Source organism: Phalaenopsis equestris, unplaced genomic scaffold (genome assembly GCF_001263595.1).
Source record: "Phalaenopsis equestris unplaced genomic scaffold, ASM126359v1 Scaffold214070, whole genome shotgun sequence".
Taxonomy (NCBI): domain Eukaryota; kingdom Viridiplantae; phylum Streptophyta; class Magnoliopsida; order Asparagales; family Orchidaceae; genus Phalaenopsis; species Phalaenopsis equestris.
In genome coordinates this window covers 97,180-118,798 of record NW_018232873.1, presented here as the reverse complement: position 1 = coordinate 118,798, position 21,619 = coordinate 97,180, and positions in this window count along the sequence as shown.

The window sequence follows — 21,619 nt, the reverse complement described above, 5'->3', positions numbered from 1 at the left end:
ATATATATATATATTCTTTTCTTTTCAGGATCATTTTTAAACCGCTTTTTCTTTTCTTTCTTTCTTTTCTTCTCTTTTTTTTTATGTCAGGATTACTATATGGTAGAAGGAGCATTATATGGCTCCCTACATGTTGCACATTTAAAGTATCAAAAAAGACTCAACTGGGAGGCCCTCAAACTAGAAAAACCAAAAACAACAAAAAAAGACTTTAACCAATAGAGGGTGACCTCATCACAAAATAAACCCTACAAAGAAAGTAAAAGAAAAGTAGAAACTTTTTTGTTGTTTATATATAGGCTTAAAAAAGAAAACCAAAAAGGAAATATGGGTGAGATGCCCAAAAGCTAGAGATCACTAAAATGATTAGATTTAGTTTTAAGGTGTGCAGTCTCCATTATATCACCATGCAGTAGGAGAGCAGGTAGAGGGAGGGGCTTGGTTGCAACAGACATAGAATTAGTGTAAAGACCTTGTCTGGCTAGCCAATTTGCAGGTTGGTTACCTTCTCTGTAGATAAAAGTCATATTAAATTTAGTGAACTTATCGAGATTCCAGATTTTTTGTTTCTAATGTATGTGTTGCCAAGAGGACTATATATAATTTTTTTATTAAAGGAGCATTATACATCTCCCTACGTGTTAATTAATCAAATAGTACAAAAGTTTGGTAGTAAAGGTTCCCCACTAAAAACCAAAAATAATACATGACACACTCAAGAAAGGAGGGGATCCTTAACCACATACAACTCCAGCCAAAATGAAAAGTATACCCAAAATTTTACAAGTATACCACCACCAAAAAGTATACTTCCAAAAGAAAAAAACACTAAAAACTCAAGAACTAAATCCAATCGCAGCTTTGATGAGGTATAGAAAAAGAAGGCCAAGAATTCATTAAAATCAGCTTCTCGAGTACAAAATCGTAGATCTGGGAAGTAACAATTAGCAAACCAATAAAGTGCAATCCCCTGAGATTTTGATAGCGGAAAATGTAGAATAAAAGGATTAATCAAGCACTGTAAACCTGTAACAGATATCCAAAAAAGCAGTAGTATGCATCCCCAAAAATATGATACGGAATCTTGAAGTAATAAACATCATTCCAGTCCCATAAAGCACAGTAAAACCTGTTAACCCCTTGAAAGCAATAATGTAACAGGATGTGTGAATCAAATCAAGTCTAGATAGTAGTGAACAGAGCAATGTTAACCAGACTTAAGTAAAAGTCCCAAATGTAAGTAAACAAATTAAAGAATCAAAGTGCAGCAAAAAAACTATTCAGTGAAGCCTATCCAAATAAATCCATAGCCAAACATGCATCCAGCACCTGCAAACCTTATCAAAATGTGCAATCCAGCAGTGGTGCAGACTCCATGCATCATAGATAGGACCATAAACTGGGACACAAATACCCAACTTAGTAACATAACTGAAATAGAAAAAATTATATTTGAATAAAAGGGGCATCCAGTAAATCACTTCGAATCAGTTTGAGTAATGAGTGAGCAGGTGTATCACCTACTAATGCACCATTCAATCCTCTTTTTGCTAACCAATCAGCAGAGGCATTACCCTCACGATTAATGAAAGTGTATTGTATAGATAGTTGATGCACCTCAATAATATGCCTAATTCTTTTCATCGAAGTGATAAAATACTGATACGCTTAAAAAATGACTACTTTTTCATATATATTTTATGTTCAATTTTAATAATTTTTAATAATATTAAACTTTAAAGGAAGTTATTTTGCATAGTTTTGGTTTCAAGGATAAGAAATGGAGTTTTGGAGAAAAAGAAGCAAAAACGGTGCAATTTGGAGCAAAAACGAGCAAGAAAGAAAATTTTGTCCTGGCACATTTCATTATGTCTTTCTATGCTTAATCTCATTTACAGTTCTCACACATTTTTGAATGAAATTGTACTTTAAATAAATGTTGTTTTCATGCTTATTTTATAGGTCTATCTATTAGGAATGAAATGCAACTGAAATGAGGCAAAATGGAGCTAAAACGGAGCCAAACAGAGCAAAATAGTGAGCTACTGCAGACCGGTGCTGATGGCGCCCAAGTCCAGAGAAACAACGAAAAGTGGCGTTGATGACGCCCAAACCGACGCCAACAATGTCCAAGACGGTTATGGTCTGATGTTTGGTGGATTTTGATGTTCTAGAAGGCTCCCAAGTAATTCAAACACCCCTTAAAGTGTTTCAATGCATATAGACACTTGGAGAAGGCTCTTGAATGAAGATACATGTCTTTTGGATGAATATATTTGACTCTTAGGAGAAATGAGAGAATTTGTGTCTCATTAAAAAGAGAATGTGTGTGGTGTTTTACATGAGTGTGTATGAGTGTGTTGTAGAGTAAAATCTTGTGTGTGGAGAGGATTTTCTTGAAGAATTATAAGAGGAGAAGGAATCACCTTCCTTCTTCATTTCACTTCTAAGAGAGAATTTAGTGTTGATTGTAAAGAGAGAAAGTGCTACAAGGGAACTTCGAGTGATTTTCTTGAGAAGGAGTCTAAGATAAGTTGTGTCCTCAATTTGTTTACTTTATAAACTTGTTTTTATATTTAAAATTCGAGTTTTGTTGTATCTTCCTCGTGAGTTTTTAGAAGAATTTTTTACTTTCTCCGTACTCTGAGATATTATAAAATGAAGAGATAATTTGGATGTGCCATTTTAAAAAATAAAATAAATTATGATGATTTTTCCACTCCGTTCTTAATTTACTTTTCGATTTGGCCAATTGAAATGTTAAAATACGTTGTGAAACATATGATCTAGGAAATGGAGTATGAGTTTTACAACAGAGGGAGAATCACATTTAATTCCATGGAGGAGTGTTTCGTTCTTGGAATTAGGTGCAAAAAATAGGGAAATATATATTGTTGGGCGTAGAATTGAAGATTTTAGTGTGACAAACTAAAATCTCCAATTTGGTTTTAGTGTTTAAGTACTAAAGCTAGCTTTAGCCTTCAGTGGAAGGGAAGTGGAAGCTCTAGAGTGACAACAAGTAACCTCCCAGCTCAACCACAGATTTGGGGACTAAACCTAAAATTAGCAAATGATTCTCTATAACACTGAATCAGGTTAGAGAATTAAAATTGGTCCTAGTTGGCACAATACAAATTCAAACCATTTATCTCTACCATTAACTAAAAACACTTAATAGTGGGAACGATACTTTCTTAAATTTGAACTCTTCGCCACGAAACTTTGTTTAGTCTTAGTAAATTTAACTTTAAAGTTTAAAAATTAATTTAGTAAACTTAGTCTTGTTAGCATACATTAAAACCACTGTAATCAACTTTCCAAACTAATTGCTTATAGTAGTATACTAGAATTAGCATAAGGGATTTCTTACCTCACTTCATAATGGGATCAATACTAGGGTTCTTAAAGAAAGCCCTATATTACTTGAAGTGATGCGTGCACTTGTGTAGAACCACAAGTGTGTGAACTATTTTATATATTTTATATAACATTTAAATTTTGTACGTTTAATACTTAATATAAAATGTGTCAAGTTTTTTGCTGTATTTTTAAAGCTAAATTACTGCGTAATTTCGGGATGGATCAAGTATTTGACACTATTACCGGGGATTTAAATTAACATAAAACACGCAGAGAAATAGTAAACACTAGTGGTGCATCAGAGATCAAACAGGTTTTAGCTTACCCGTGAGAATGTAAAACAAACCCTAAGAATCTATTTCTGACAAAACAAAAAAAAAAGTAAAGTGAGACAGCTGCCTGTAAAGCAGCAAGCACTGCACGAGTCTCAACTTTAAGAGAAGATGCAGCAATGCAGGAAGAAGCCAAAAAAGTAATACATTTCCTATAAGTATCATGAAACAGGCCCCCCACCCCAGCATAATTATTGACCTCACTTTTGGTTGAGGTCATGGTTTCCTCTTTAGTAGAATAGGGCCTAGCCATAGGACTTTCCTATTGACTATTCCTAGAGGACTAGAAAAGGAACCCTCATCATTCAAAATTCTAAACTCTTCTCTACTCAACTTGAAGTTTCACATATTGGTCATAACCTCTAGCACTTTGTAGGTGGGAAAAATATGAGGGAGCTTAAGGAGAGTTCCTATAGGTTTGCTTGGCCTTAGGTTGGATTCTAGGTGTTGGTCTTAAGCTATTGCATACACTCTCACTCACTTGCACATTACACCCTCACTCACAACCCTAAACCCAAACTTGTTAACTTTGATCCCTTGATCTCATGTAGATGGTCCCCTAGACTCACTAGCCCTAAGCTAGGGTTTAGATAAGACTAGTACATGGAGGACCCAAAAGGAGATTCCATTGGTCCATAGCTCAAATAGGTGGTTGGCACCTCAATTTCACCAAGAAACCTAACTTAGCCTTTTGTCCCCCCAAATTTACCCAATTTACCAAAACCCTCCCAAACCCTAAATTTGAACAAAATTTCCAATTTCACTCAAAATACCCAAATTTGTTCAAAAATCATCTCAGACCATTTGAAACCGTCCAAGTTACCCAAAACCTCCCAAAATTGCCAAAATTACCAAAATACCCTTGGTGGCCCAAGCTTTCCCAAAACCTTCAAAATCATTTTAAATGTCCCCAAAATCAATTTGGACCCTTCAATTGAACCCAATTTGACCAATTTGACCCCTTTTAACCAAAAGCCCCAAATTGCCCTTAAAGGCCCAATCACCCTAATTCACCCCAAATGTCCACCAATTTGATTCTAATTTCTCCTAAATTCAATTCTAAACTCAAATTCATCATGACATAACTCAATTTAAACCAAATCCCAACTCAATTGACCCATACTTTGAGCCAAATTTCTCCCAAGTCCAAAAATCCTAGTTTTGCGCCAATATAGCCATCCTATTTTTGCGCCAATATAGCCATGTCTCCAAATGTCACCAAATTGAATGCCGAAATCCCAAAATTGACACCCAATTAATGTTGAAAACTCATCATATCATCCCCTTAGACCATTTTGAACCCTCAATTTAGGCTCACCCTAACTCAAGCCTAACTTAAACCCAAGTCTAACCGAACATCCCCAAATTGATCAAATGCCCAAATTCCTTCAAATTGAACATCCAAATCAATTAAGAATCATTCCAAATTTTGTTATAAACTCTTTACGACAATTATCTACACCAAATTGCTCAATCAATTGAGTCCAATATCATGACTAGCCTAACCCAAACCCAACTTCAAGCCAATTTGACACAAACTGAACCCATGCACCAAAATTGACCAAGCCATGCCGAAATTGATCATGACAAAGCTTATAAAGCCAAATTCTGACCCTAGTGACCAGGCTAGACTAACCTAGCCCACCCATGATGAGCTATGGACCAATGGTCCCTTCATTTAAGGGATTTCACCCAGATTTGGCCTAAACATGAAATATCTTTGCCATCATTACTTACCCTTTGGAGTTAATCATAATTAGCCACCCCCTGACCTCCCTAAGCGAAGAGGTGACCAGACCCTGGCCAACCACCACCTCAGCCGCCAAAAATAATCAGCCCAAAAGAGCCCAAGTTGGCCAAAACCCAAAATTGAACTCACCTGAGTTGACTAAGCTTGATTGGCTGTTAGGGTCTTTCTTCCCTCCACCTAGGCAATAACCTAGCCACCTCAGCTTGGTATGAGAGCCACCATAGTCTATTCTATTTAAACCACCCCCTCCACAGCCATGGGAGAGAGCTAGCAAATTTCTTTGGGGAAACTCTGTCTAAAGGCTTTTAGAGACTCTCCACGAACTCCTTAGCTTAATCCTACTGTTTTCCCGCTCTGGTTCCCACTATGAGAGCTCAATTCTTAGTTCAAAATTTTAGCCCAAACTAGGACATATTTCCTCACACCTCCACAATCCACCAAAGTTCAATCAACTATGACACCATCACCAGAGTGGGAGGAGTTGATTCCCCACAGAAGCCCCATCACACAAAGCCCCAAGCATAGACTTTGATCAAACCTAGATAATTCACCACAGCCCAAGACTTCATCTGGAGGTTAGTTGAACATAATCAAAGCTACTAAAACCATCTGATTGAGGCATCCTCTCTCAGACCAAGGTGTTGAGCCTCAACCCTAAGCCAAGCTTCATTTGATTCTCCATACATATTTACTGTATTTCATACTATATAAGCCGTATAGATATGTTCTTCTTGAGTAGATGAAGGTGTTGTAACAAACCCGATGTAATTTGGTTGAGTCTAGCTCAAGATCTTAAGGTTTTAGTGTGAACGACTTACGGGTTAGGTCATTTGGGGACGATGAACAAATATCATTCGAACATGTGTTTATCTAATAGAAGGTTGTGATAGAGCCAGACGAGCGGATGGAACGAAAAGGCTGGCTGATGAGGCAACTAAGTGGCTGGTAGTGTCGAATAGCGGAGCACCGCATGGAAACTTTGGAGCTTTCGAGGTTAAGGTGGCACCACGTGTTTAACTACAAAAATATTGATTTTAAGGATTTATTTAAATACAAAACTTCAAAAAATCATATCTTGGTGTAGAAAAATCACAAAAATAAAATAAAAATATCCTCTTACTTAACAAATAAAGGAGAATAATATGGAACAAAAATAAAAATTATTTGCTTATGTTTTGATTTTTAATTAATTAAATACTCTCTATGTTATTTTAATTCCTCACAAATAAATATTGTTCACCATAGATTGAAATTTTGAGGGTTTGTTCCTCATGACAGAGGCTCTTTATTCTGATTTTTCTTTGGTCAAAGGACATCTCTATGCTTCTAACCCTAATTTTCAAGCTAAGATGGCTATTTTGGCTTAAATTAATTATATAAATTAAAATATCTCATAGAGAAATATGTGATAAATTTTAGTAGGTTTCCTATGGTTAGAGAAGTCTAGGAAAAATATCATGACGACTTGAATAATTTTGTGAATTATTATAATTAATTAAGTGTTTTTATCTTGTATTAATTTATTTAAATTAAATATTGATCATAAATTAACAAAATTAATTCCACATTGTGTGTAAGAATATTGTTAATCTACTATAAAAATTTGAAAATTCTTTTATTAAGTTTAAGCACTAAAGTTGATTTTTCAAGAAATATTATATTTTTGTACAAAAATAATAATATTAATTACACTTAAAAAAATTATGAAAAGTGGTACTCTAAGTTCCTTGGGAACAGGTGCACTTAAGAAAAATTAAAATTATTTTTGATAAAAATACTTTATTTTTTAGCTCTATTTTGAATAAAAAATAATTAAAACTAATTAAAATTTCCAAAAGTACAAAAATATTTCAAAATGTTCCTAGTTGTTCCTTGATCACTTGGGACTCATAAAATATTTTTTCTAATTTTTTTAAGTAAAAAATAAATCTCCAAAGGCTTAAAAATCTATTTCCCTTATTTTCTCATTAAAATAATTATAATAAATATATTTAAAATATAAAAATATAAAATTTGTTTCTCTACGTTCTCTGGACTCAGAGAGGTTTAATAAAAATGAAAATTTTTTTTGGTAATTAAACCATATTTTTCATTTAATTAAATCATAAAAAAATTAATAAATAATTATAAAATTAAATTAAAACTTAATTTAGAAGATCATAGTATTTTGCGTAAGTGTTTTCTATGACCTAAGGGAACCTGTAATACTTTTCTCATAAACCAAATCTTTACTTTGATCATTTAAATAAAGAAGAAAAATCATATTTTCTAAGTTAAAATAATTATTTAAATTAAAATCTAAAAACAACATTTTTCTCCCCTAATGTTTTAATTACTCTGTGGATAGGGGACTCTAAAATCTCTTAAGTCGCTTGAATTATGCTTCATGAATTATGAGATGAAGAGCCCTAAGGGTAAAGTGGTCATTCTGGATTTTGGTTCCTTAATCAAAATTTAGGATTAATCTAAAGGGAAAATGGGTAATTTTGATCCTTAAAAATATGTTTGGATGATTGAAACATAATGGGCAAAAGGTAGAAACCAACTTTCCACCTTCCCATGATAAGAATAAAATTATGAATTTTCTAAATTATCAAATTTGGATTTTAATCAAAGATTGAATAGTTTCCAAGTGATGGGCTTAAACTAGGGAGATGATGTTTCACTCATGATTAAGTCCACAATTAATGATGATCTGACTTCTATTAATCAGAATCCACATCACCTAAATAAAAATTTTGATTCTTTGCTAATCTTTCTCCCATTAGATTTAAAGGGCTTGGTAGTGATCTAGGCTTGATATTTAATTCATTTGTTGAGATTTAGAGGATAATACGACTAGTGATTAGCACTACAAGCCCAACTTTAGTGGTGGGTACAAAGGTCCTTAATGACTGAAACTTGCCTTAGGGGCATTTGCCTACATAGCTTTTAAGTGAAACATCAACTTATTAATTGGGTACCCTGTGCTCGGGATGATTAAAATGTCAAAGTTTACCAAGTAGTGGGGTAATTTTAATTTGACATGGGATAATTAATAAAGCAATATGATAAGTTCAAAATGAAGTCAAATGTTTCAAGGGATCTTTAATGCTTTTCAAGGTCATTCCCCAAACACTTTATAATCTCTTGAATTTTTTAAAGGACAAATTGCACTTGCTATATCATGTTCTAAAATCATCCATAAAGATTTTTCGGAAGTCAAGAAGTCATACTTGGGGTCTGTTAGTTATACCTTCAACTGTTCAAAAACTTGCATATTTTACTTTGTCCCCTGCAAAAATACATAAATGTTGCAAAATACTAACATTTCAGCTGGAGTGCCGAGAAGATGAGAGGTACATTTTTATAATGTTATTTAATTTATGTCATCTTACTTTCTACAAATATTATAAATTGCTTGGGTGAGTACCTTACTTCACTTGCAAAATTAAAACAACTTTTTTAAAAATTAATCAACATTTTAAAAACAAAATTTAATCTTTTTAAAGGTAACCATAAATCCTTTAAAATTTCGCTAAACTTAAAATGTCCTTTTGAATTTACGGGAGTCCTTGAGAGGACGTAACCAACAGTTTTTAATGAGATCTCCCGGGTTTAAATGAGTTTCCTAACCCATTTAAGCTGATTAAATAGAAAAGAAAATAGTGATACGAGAATGAGGGAACCGTGGGATCCTAGCTAGTGTCGCTCTAATCAACTTCAACACTCCTCATGATATTTAAATAACCATAACCTTAGAAAACATTTGATTTGACCTCAGAACATGACACATTAGAAAACTTGACTCTAAACCTGGTACTTCTCTCAATCTTTACAATTTTACACTTTTAAACAAAGTTGCTACGATGAGGAGCTTGAGCTAGCATTGTGGGCATCATGGCCATCTTCAACAACAAAACATATTTACACTAGCTCAACCATTCCTTAGAATTTAACAATCGAGCCATAGGATTTTGAGGTTGTCCGTCTAGTGTGGCATAAATCCACAACTTTTCTATAAGCTTTTGTATAGCTCTGTTATACAACATAAGCCCTAGCCTGTTTTAGAATTCAGAGGTTATCATTTGTTACGACCTAAATTCTCACATCTTCCAGGTTGTTCACATCTTCCAGGTTGATCTTCCAGGTTGTTTGTGTGATCATTTCACATAAATGTAAGCCCTAATTAATAAAATTGGCAGAATGAAACTTTTAAATATTTCTTTTATAAATTGAAGCCAAATAGTAGGATTGTTGGGGAAGTTACCGAGGTTCTCCTCAGGATCCGTAATATCCCTTAGTTCTTCTTCCTTTGGAATCCAAAAATAAATATTCCAAATTTGAGGCATTCTCATTTCACACCTCTTTGTTCAATCTCTTTTGAAAATTCTTATCCCTTGAAATTCTTGAAGACAATATCCCCTCCCTGATTTTTATCGAGACCTGATTTTTATCGAGATTTTTTTAGGTAACTTCAGTTATCTAAGATGTAATTAAATATAAGAGCTTGTTGTTATAGAAAACTTTAACAAACCAACCTTAATATTAACCCTATTTAATTTTTCATATTAAATAAGGGAACTTGTCGGCTTATAATAAAATGATTTCGCAAACCAAACATAGGTCATACATTTTTTAGTTTATTTGATCGAGCCTCACCATCAAGTCATATGTCTGTCTTTCGAGATTGATACATAGCTTGAGGTGTAGTGCTCTTTTATATAAACTTTGAAAGATATGATATCAGTTTGATTTCATATTTTTTTAAAACTATATATATATATATATATAAGTGTCCCTCCGAAGCGGGCCTCGAGATTTCATTTCGAGTGACCGACAGCTTCTAATGACTACGCTGGGGACATTAGTTTCTCTCTCCATTTAAATCAGGAAATATCATCTTCATACATTGGTAATGTGTCCATGCCGCTTATGGACCAAATTACCCTTCTTCCATTGGCATGGTTCACCCATTCATTTCTTTCTTGGGTAAGTACGGTGGGTAAGTACGGTCAACTCTTTAGGACTTCAGGACCGTCTATTCAATCACCTTTAAACAGAGATGTTCAGGATTTCATTAGTACATTTATCTTTTGTGTGGGGTTAAACCTCCAATAAGTGTGTTAGTGGACTTGTTCCACCTGGGCGATGTGCATTGTGAAGTCGATCCCGCACTGGGTCCTAAAACTTTACTTTCCCTTTCGTCTCTTTTTAGATTTGGTTTGCTACTTCACAAAATAAATCGAATCGCTGCATGTTTAGTTATTCTTTAATTTTTTATAGTTAATTAAAATTCCCTTGCTTTCAAAATTATTTCACTAAACTTTTAAAATCCTCTCAAGTCAACATTAAATAAAAACTTGCCCAGTCTACAGATCGACTTTTGTCAACTTATAGTATTCACACTAGAATTACAAGGTTTTAGCTAAAAAACTAACCCAGTGCTTTCTTTTTGAAGTTGATGCAATGGCGTTCTCAATGCTCACTTTCTTCTGCAACTTGCCAACTAGCCGCAATGCTCGCAATTTCTCTCCCACCATCAAGTTTGGAGCCAGATTCAGTGAACTTGAAGTCATGTTCGGAAAAGCCCCGTTCGTCACATTGAAAATTGTTGCTCTGGAAGTTCAGGATCCATCTGTCGAGTTCAACCTGAACTATCCCCAGGTTTTCCCTTCTCACAAGAAGGTGAAACTGGTTGCTTCCCTAGCACCTGCCAAGTCTGTTGTTCCCTTTTCTATTAAAGGAAAGAAGTTTATGATTGTGGAAGACACAACTAAATGATTTACTGTCCCACCGTTGGTATTTGAAATTGGATCAAGTTTGAGATCTGCAACATTAACTCGGTCACAAAGAATAAACCGCTATCAAAAGATTCGGAAGGCTGCTAAAGTCTAGATTTTTGGAGAGGTGTATGTTGATGATATTCCTTTTTAGGAGGAACTAGGATTGTTGGAGACCTATTCACTTCTGCAAGGGAGTAGGTTCGATCCCTTAATGGACAAGAATGGGTATGAAAATATCCAGAAGAGTGCTGCTACTTTACCGTCAGCTCATGGACATGGTGGAAAGACAAAGAATCCCCCTCCTTTTACTCGAGTTAGTACATTATTCCAGAGACTAGCAACGAAATAGGGTTGTTCAATCAGTGAGTTACTTAAACGAGTGGGATGTGCAGTAGCCCCTGACAAGAAGAGAGAAATTCTAAGAGATGTCAGATCTACAAGACGACTTCAAAAATCAACTGAAAATTTTCTTGCTCGCATTTCTGTCAGGTTCCTCTTAGGAAGTAGAGTTGATACTACCATCATCACCAAAAATTCTATTGTCGCTGCTCCTAGACTTGTAGGTCATTGATAGGTTAAGTCACGTCTCGATCTGAGAATTCTACCACTTACCAGTCATAAGGATGTTTCTATAGTTTCGAAGGAAAATGTGAAGAAGTTACCCGGTATTGTATCTGGTATCACCGTGGGGAGCATTCCACTCTCTGACGTGCCGATGAATCTGTTGAGACACCCCGTCTCAAGACATCAACATCAAAAAAAAGGTATGGGTAGACAAGGTTGTTGTACCAATACAGTTCAGTGAGCCTATAGGGCAGGATCATGGAATGAAGCAAGGGCCCAAAGTACCCAACATCGTCATAGTTATTTCTATCAGTTTGGATGAATAAGTGGAGGATGTTCAACATAGTCCCCCAGATCTCAAAATGATACAAGAATTAATAATTAAAGAAAAGGTTAAGATGCTCAAGGTCAAGATTTATAAGTTAGCCCAACAATATGGAGTTTCCATTGATGATGATGATGAAAATTTTGACTTTAAACACTATCTCAATGAAGACTTCATGGATATTCATGTCATCAAAACTAGGTCACAACATCTGCGTGCGATGCCTAATCGCTTATTGAAGGGAACACCGTAGATGATCTACGTAGCACTATCCTACTAAGGGATAAGAAAATCAACCAAATGGAAAAAAAATAATGGAAGAGATGGCCACTACCATGGTTATCATGGCTATAGTTAATGGACAGTCTCAACCACAACATTTAGCTTCTCCAGAAGTCAACCAGCCAAAAATTATACATATCACCAATGAAAGGAAAGGAGTTGCCTCGGCTAATAGGGATGATCAACAAAAGAAGGACTCTGTCCAAAGCGTTATACCAGAAAAGGATTTTAATGAAATGGTCGAACAATTTCGGGAGGCCTTGGCCCAATCTAAGGGTGGAACACTGATTTTAAAGGGTAGACCCTACCTGGAAGAGTTCGATGTCATACCCTTCCATAAGGGTTTTATGTCACTGAACTTTAAGATATTTTATGAGACCGAAAATTCCAGAAAGCAAATAGTGCATTTCTGAGCCATTTATGGCAATTCTTGAGGTAATGAAGTGTTGCTTTTCCATCAGTTTGTCAGCAACTTATCAGGGATAACATTTGATTGGTATATCGAGTTGCGCAAAGGATTAGTAAAGTCATTCTCTGAGTTAGAACAGTTATTTGTAAAGAAATTTTTTTAAGCACAACATCATGTTTCTATTGGAGATATCGTTGTAGAAAGCAAAAATCCTAACAAGACTTTAGTGGATTATATCTTGAGGTGGAGAAACCTTAGCATTAAATGTGAGCCCCAGCTACACGAACGTCATGCAATTGAGATTCTACTCAAAAGCATCGATGGGTCAATAACTTTCATGCTTAAACTACTCACTATCAAGTCCTTTGAGAAGTTACTCAACAAAGCTAGCAATCTGTAAGATGAAGTCAAGCATATGGATTCTCATGAAAAGGCAGAGAAGTCTAGGACAACCAGGATATTTTAAAAGAAATTCAGAACAGTGGCAATAATGGATAAAGAAAAGCAGCCAATGAAGATTTAGGCAGAGTATTCTTATCAGAATTCACAACCATCATCACAACATATCTAGTAGCAACTGACACAGCAGTATGGTTAGTCTAGCTAGCAGTTGCACCAGGAAGGATCATACCAAATACAAAATTAGAGGGGTCTGACCCTTTCGGAATGAAAGAAAGCAGTATATTCCTTCAATGATGAAGTTGCACCCAAAATGTTTAGAAGTCTAATGAAGAAACCTGAATTTAGATTGTCAGATCCAAGGAAACTCGAGGAAGTAGACAAGAAAGATCAGCCCAATTATTGCCCATACCACAGATTGCTTGGACATACTATAAAGGAATGTTTTGTCTTCAAGAATTGGCTCGAGAGGAATTTTAAATTAGGAAATAAAGCAATCCCAAAAAAATATGTAAAAGAACCTGAAAAAGGTTCTGTGAATATGATTTTTGCCGAGCCAATCAATTCGATAGATTCATATTCGGGAAGGGATGGATGGATTACAATTTGGAGCAAATCAGCAAAGAAGATACTAGATCAGATTGAGACCGCTTCAGCTCAAGCCTCCATTCAGATTTTACAGCCTGTTTAACCAAAGATGGAGATTTAGCTAGAGAAATAATTGCAACAAGAAGAGAAATAGAAGAATGAAGTCGTAAAGAATGATAGCGTGGGGGGTAGGATAGGGGTTGCCTCTGTTAGATTGGTTGTCTCAAATTCGGGGAAGAAAATCCTTGAACCCCTGATCATGTATGATTATCTTTTTGCTTCATCGGGGTATTATAAATATAATAATTATGATTTCAGCTACGTTTTAGCTATTTTTAGTGATAACGTAACTTACTTTTCTCAATCTAACTTTGATATTGATTCCCAAACCGATCCTCAAATCGTACTTAAGTCCCATGAATTTTTTAATGCGAATGAAGATATCGATGATACCAATTATGATAGCACCGAGAGTAAGAAATCATTCCTCGAGTGCCACGGCGCACCACTAGCTATCAACATAGATCTCTCCATTGAAGAAGAAGAGACACCAGAAATTTTGCCAACAACATCTCAAGAAGAAGAAATTATAGAGATAAATCTAAGGAGTGGGAAATTGCTACCCCCGAAGTCAGCTCCAGTAGATAAAGGAAAACAAATAGTAACTCAAAAAGAGCTACCACCGCCTCTGCTAGTGCAAGAACCACATAGTAAAGTAAAGATTGGAGGATTATATAAAATGGATTATAACATGCTAGCTCATCTTAGTAGGTTGCTGACCAAACTAAGAATTTATGACTCTCTAATCCTATCAAAGGATATGAGAGAGTCTCTAGTTACATCCTTGCTAGACTCAATGATTTGCTTAGTTCAGTTGGACAGGACATCCTCGGATGAAGTTTGCTCATTGAAAGAACAACCTGGGATAACATTGATAGATGAAGACTTGTTGATCGGTACTACTGACCCAAACCAACCGCTCTACATCTCTATTAATATCTACAGGTTTGTATGGTCAAAAGTTTTGGTAGATTCAGGGGCCATCACTTAATTTAATGAGTCTACAAAGATTGACTTATTTGGACATTGAGGGATAGGAGCTTACATAAGATAAAATAATGTTAAGAGGATTTAACCAAAAGGGAGAAAGAGCCATTGGATAAATTACACTGATAATGAAGGTTTGAGAACTGGTAACAACCGGTGAATTCCATATCATTCATGCTGAAACCTCTTTTAACGCTCTACTTGGTTGACCGTAGATTCACGAACACAACATGGTTCCTTCATCCCTACAATAATGCATTAAGTATTACAAGGAAGGATAAGAACATTGCATTAAAGGAGATTTACAATCATTTTCAGTTTATGAAGTGAGTATTCATGAAGACGCTGCCTACTATGCATCTATAAACAGAAATATCTTTTCCCATGAAAGTGTGGAAAATGAAGTACAAGATTCAGAAGAATCATAAAGAGAAGGCCATTTAACTCCGCTTCAACGATCTACCACCATTTCATCACAACAAGCTGGTAGAGGTTCTTTTAGTCCATACACCCGAAGTCGAGGCCAGGGACATGGACGAGGAAGAACCAACATGATTGTTGAACGGACTAGGCCGACAATCAACATCGACATGGGAGGATGTTCTAATGAAAAAATTTCAGAGGAAGAAATGATGAAGATAAATTAGAAGAAACCACAGTATGAAATTTCCTTGGAAGATGTGGAGAATGGTGACTCTAAGTCGATGTATGATTGGATAAACCACTATGTGAATGTCATGACCCTTACTCCAATCTACCCTCAAAAGGTTGAGAGTTTAGAGGTCAAGGAAGTCCGTAGTGTTGGTTCAAAGCCGATTAAATTTTACCGTGCTTCCCCTTCTACTAGTTCTGAAAATCATGTAAATTTGGAAGAGGATTATAATGAATTAATGGAATTACCTTTTGGTTACCTTTCTCTTTGTGTACAAAAATTAATTCAACAAAATTTTATGCCAAATAAGATGTCAAAAGATAAATTATAGCCTTTGAGAAATTATGGAATGTTAAAAGCCAAATTCCTAACTCGAAAGAAGGTCTCAGATTTGGTACTATAGGACGAGTTGATGACTTTGATTTTGCATGATTATTATTAACAGATTGGAAGAGGATTGCCTCAAAGTAGAGGATGACTCTCAATATCAGTTAATAGATGATGCTCCACCAGAATTTGAAGAAGAGAAGTCAACTATTGATGAATTGAAGGAGGTCAACCTTCCCGACCTACCTTTTTAAGTTCTCCACTCAATGAGGAAGAATCCACATAATTAATAGAGTTATTGTAAGAGTTTAAAAATTGCTTTGCCTGGAGATATGATGAAATACTATGGCTAACCCTAGAGGTCATTGATACACCAAAAATATATGCATTTTTAGACCCATATTTTATACACACTTTTGGTGATATTGCACATTAATGGAAGGTATTTTTAATGTTACATTGCAAGTTCTTGAATTTTAGGACTTGGAGCAAAATGGAAGAAAGAAGGATGAAATCTGGAGCAAAAATGAAGAAGTAAAAAATTTGTTCAGCGCTGACGGTGCCAAACTAGGCATTGAAAGTGTTGTTTGATAGAGAAGACTGAATTAAGTTAAGGACCACGGGCACCGACGGTGCCAGAATGGGCACCGACGAAGCCAGTGTCGGTTTAAACCCCGTTTCTAGAAGATTCGACGAATTTGGATGCTTTTTGAAGATTTTTTGGATGCACCTATTGGAGAACCGACTCTAGGCTCTATTTGGGGCCAAAATTTGACAGTAAAAGCGCTCCTTTTCACCATTCCTTGGCACCATTTATTCTCTTACATACCTTACACTTTTCCATCCTCATTCCATCACCATTTTGTAGTCTATTAGTGATATTTCTGTAAGAATTTAGAGTTTTTGTGTTGAGATTAAGTGTGAATCTTTCTTTAAGAGTGTTGGAGAAGGAGTGTTGGAGAAGTTGGAGAAGGAGAAGAGTGAGAGATTTCTTCTTCCTACATTTCCTAGGAAAGGCTACAAGGGATTTGATATATTTATATATATTTTAGATAATCAAGTATTTTTGTCTAATAAATATTTTGTTTTATTCTTGTTGCTACTAAATTTCAAAGCACTGATGTTTTTTCTGTCGTTTGTAGAAAAAATGTTAGGATAAGCTGATTTTTGCTTTCAAGGATGGCAGGAATCTCACACTTAACGAGGAAAGGGCATCTCGGATGACATCATAGACTTTAACTTGGACTTCGTTCATGTCGACATGGACTATGAGGGTCCCCTGATGGACGTGGTCCGTTGTTGAGAAAAAGAAGGACTACTGTCACTGTTGAAGATCAGCACTAAAGAAGATTCCTCAATAAAGACGAAGAAAAGGACAGTGCAGCAAAATCCGATGGAAGGGAATAGTTGCCTGTCGTCCATGATAACTTCGCCAACAGGGCATCTAGTCAGTGCTGATGATGAGAGACTGCCAGATGCACCGTTAAGAAGAACTCAAGATAGAATGTCAATCGTCAAAAACAATGAGCTTTTTTACGTGAAGAAAAAAGACGCTCGAAAGAGGCAGATAACTTACTTACCCTAATTTCTGATGGAAAAATCTATGATCCTTGTATGAGAGAGACTTATACTAGTCCACCTGCTATAGAGGATGATTCTGAGTTTCTTACAAAGCAGATACCACCAGCAGTACCAGATGAAGTTTACGAGGGTTGCCCAATGTTTAACGTCAAAGTTCCTATTCAGACATCAACAAGAGAAGCATTCATGGAATGTCAGACATGCAATGTTTTTTACTTAGACCACTATAGTTCTTTTAAGGAGTTCATAGCCGCTGACACGGGATGTCAGGAGCCAGTTTACCCAGATACTGAGTAGTATATTCCATTACCTACAGAGCCAAGTCATACATGGTTTCCTACAAATGTGGAGATGAGGGAGCCGCCTTGAAGATCTCAGAGGATCCCCATAATAGAACAGGAAAAGATGAATAGAGTTAAAAGACGAGAATTTAAATTCTATGAGGAAATACAAGGAAAATTGGTCAATATATTAGAAGGTCTGGAGCTATACACCAGAGTCTTTTCTAAAGGTGAAGAATGAAACATACTTGACTACGTATTCAACCTATGCGATAGAGGTCGAGCTGATCTTCTGATGGAAAGAACTTATTTAGAACCATAAAAGTTGATGTGTTGAAAAGGAAGGATGACCATCCAATGTGGTTGTTACTACAATTTCACCAAAGATATGCAAGGGAACCACCCGGGGATATTAATACATGATGAGGTGAATCCATTGCCTCCCACAATAAAATGGATGATAAAAGGATGGTCAGATATAACGTGCTTCCAGTGGACTACATTCCAAATAGTTATATCATCAACATTTATGAAGAGCGAGATTACATTCCCCAACATATAGATACCATGATTTTGTCAGACCTTTCTGCACAATCTCAATCATAAGTAAAAGCGACATTTTGTTCGTGAAGGAAATCAATGTTGTTGGACCCAGTGAGTTCAGAGGATTAGTTGCAATTCTGCTGCCGGTGGGATCGGTACTAATTTTGAAAGGAAATGGAGCAGACCTCGCCAAGCAGTGCATCACTGGAGTGCCATGACACAGAGTTTTCATTACATTGAGAAGGATGGATGACAACAAGATACCATATGGATTCCGACTGGATCTAGCATTGGAGGAGCTACAATCATATGAGGTATGAGATGGTTGAATCTCCTCTAAGAAGATGCAAAAAGAAATTCTTATTATGGAGTGTGGCTTAGTAGGTTAGCTTGATCAGGAGCTCATCCCCCAAAGGACAGATTGACAGTTTTTTGCAACAATTTGTACTGCGTCAGAGCAGCATATATGATATATATTCAACATATGATGTTTCAGATCTATTCAGCATGATTTTCTCTTTTGATGCTTTCGGTATGTATTCAGTCTATAACACCTCTTTAAAGCAGATTAATGAAATTTCTTGCAGATTTCAACATATTTGCCAAATTGACTATTTGTACGATGGATAAAAAGCCCTAGAACCATACATTGGTTCTGAATTATAATGAACAAAGAAGAAAACAATAAAAAATGGTTTTTTTGTATGGAAAAAAAATTTAAATAAAATATCCTTTTGAAAAATCAACCAAAGAAAATTAAATTTTGAGAAATATACTTTGATAATTAAATGTGATAAAGACAAAAAAAAGAAAATAATAAATTTGTTGAGTTTGCTTCACTCGAGTTCGAGGTTTCTTACTCTTTGTCTGCGTAGCATTACTATCCTTGTCTACACCAACTCCTCTATATTCCCACCAAGTATTTCACTCCTTGCAAATCTCTACAATCTTTTTGCGCCAATGTCAATCTTCACATGTCACATATCTACACTATTTTCATGTTGTTCTCGGGGTCTGTACCTAATTTTTTATCCCTTTATGTGAGATAGGTTTAAGAACACCTTAAATGAAATAAGGCATCTTATTCTCAATATCTTCAAGATCAGTTTAAGACCACCTTAAATGAAGTAAAGCATCTGATCCTCTTTCTGGGATTGTTACCTAAATTTCAATTCCCATGTCGGGATCAGTACCTAAATTCTGATTCTCTTTCTGGCATTGATACTTAAATTTTAATTCCTATCTCCCTTTTTTCGAGATAGGTTTAAGTCCACCTTAAATGGAATAAGGCATCCTATTCTCAATCCTATTCTCAATATCATTCTCAATATCTTTGAGATTGGTTTAAGACTACCTTAAATGGAGTAAGACATTCGATTCTCTTTCCTGGATTGATACCTAAATTTAAATTCCCATCTCAGGTTCAGTACCTAAATTTTGATTCCTATTGACCTCACTTTTGCTTAAGGTTTAGCTTTTCCTCTTTAGTAGCCTAGGGACTAGCCATAGGACTTTTCTATTGACTATTCCTAGAAAACTAGAAAAGGAACTCTCACAATTAGAAATTCAACACTCCTCTTTGCTCAAATTGAAGTTTCACATATTGGTTCTAACCTCTAGCACTTAGTAGGTGGGGTCAGTATGAGGAAGCTCAAGATGAGTGCCTATAGGACTGATTGACCTTAGGGTTGACTTTTTGTGTTAGTCTAGAGCATGTTCACTCACTTACACTCACTCTCACCCCCAATCACTCCCAACCCTGAACCCACAAATTCTTGACTTTGAACCCTTAATCTTTTGGGAGACTCATGTAGATGGTCTCCTAAACCCACTAGCCCTAGGCTAGGGTTTAGCTAAAACCAGTACATAGAGGACCCAAATGGGGTTTCCATTGGTCCACAACTCATTTATGGTGGTTGGTAGGCCAATTCTACCAAGAAAATCCAACTTAGCATTTTGCCCCAAAATCTCCCAAATTACATAGATGCTCTTGGAACCCCAAATTTGGTCAAAATCCTCAAATTCATCCAAAATATCCAAATTTGTTTAAAAATCATTTCAAACCATATGAAGGTACCCAAATTACCCAAAAAACAAAAAAAATCCAAATTTACCAAAATACCTCCCAAAATTGCTAAAAGTACAAAAATACCCTTTGCACCCCAAACTTTACCAAAACCTCCAAAATTGCTTCAAATGTCTTTAAAACCAATTTGGACCCTCCAATTGAACTCAATTTGACCAATTTGATCATTTTATCCAAAACCCCCAAATTGCATTTAAAGGCCCAAGTTTCCCAAAATTACCCTAATGTTCACCAATTTGGTCCCAATTTCCCCCAATTTTAATTTTATAAACAAATTCACCTTTCATACGACCAACATAAACCAAATCTAAGCCTAATTGGCCCATTCGTTGCGCCCAATTTTGATCTAAGTCAAGCCACAAATTTTTGCCCTATGAAATAATCCCACCAAATTGAACCCCAAAGCCTACTCAATTTGCCCCAATTTATGTTGAAAACTCTTTATAGCAATCCTACACATCAAACTCCTAAACATCAAACTTGACTTTCAATTGGCCTTGGTTAAGCCTCAATTTCATTTAATTTTAACCCAAGTCCAGAAATCCCCAAATTTGCCCTAAATTGGTTGTCCCAAAATTCCACCAAATTGATTGCCCTAACCCCAAAATTGACACCCAATTTATGTTGAAAACTCTTCATGATGTTCCAATATTTTCAACATTCAATTTGGAATTAGCCCAACCTAGACCCAAGTCTAGCCCAACATGCCCAAATTGACCAAAATCCTAAAATCCTTCAAATTGACCCCCCAATTGAACTCAAAATCATTTCAATCCTTCACCAAAAACCTTCATTACAATCATCTACATAATGTTGATCAATCAATTGGGCTCAAAGTCATGGCTATCCTAACCCAAACTCAACCTTTAGTCATTTGAACCCAAATTGAACCCAAGCACCAAAATTGACCTAGCCATCTTAAATCCACTAAATTGATGACTTCATAGACACTAAGCACACCCTATTAACCAGGCTAAACCTCTTTGGACCACCTAAACAAGTTATGGACCAATGGATCCCTAAATTAATGGATTCATTCCCATTTTTAGGCTTTAACCACAAAATCTCTTCCATCATTGCTTGCCTAAGGGAGTAAATTATAATTAAACATCCCCTGACCTCCCTATACCACGAAGTGACTGAACCTTGGCTAGCCACCACCTGGGTCACCAAAAAACCCCAACCCGAGAAGGCCAAAAATGGTCAAACACCCAATTAAGCCCATCTAAGCTGCCCCAATCCAATTGGAGGCTTGAGGCCTTCTTCCCTCCACCTAAGCAGTTGGGATAACCCACTGGCTAGCCTAATTGAAGCCCCAATGCTCCGTT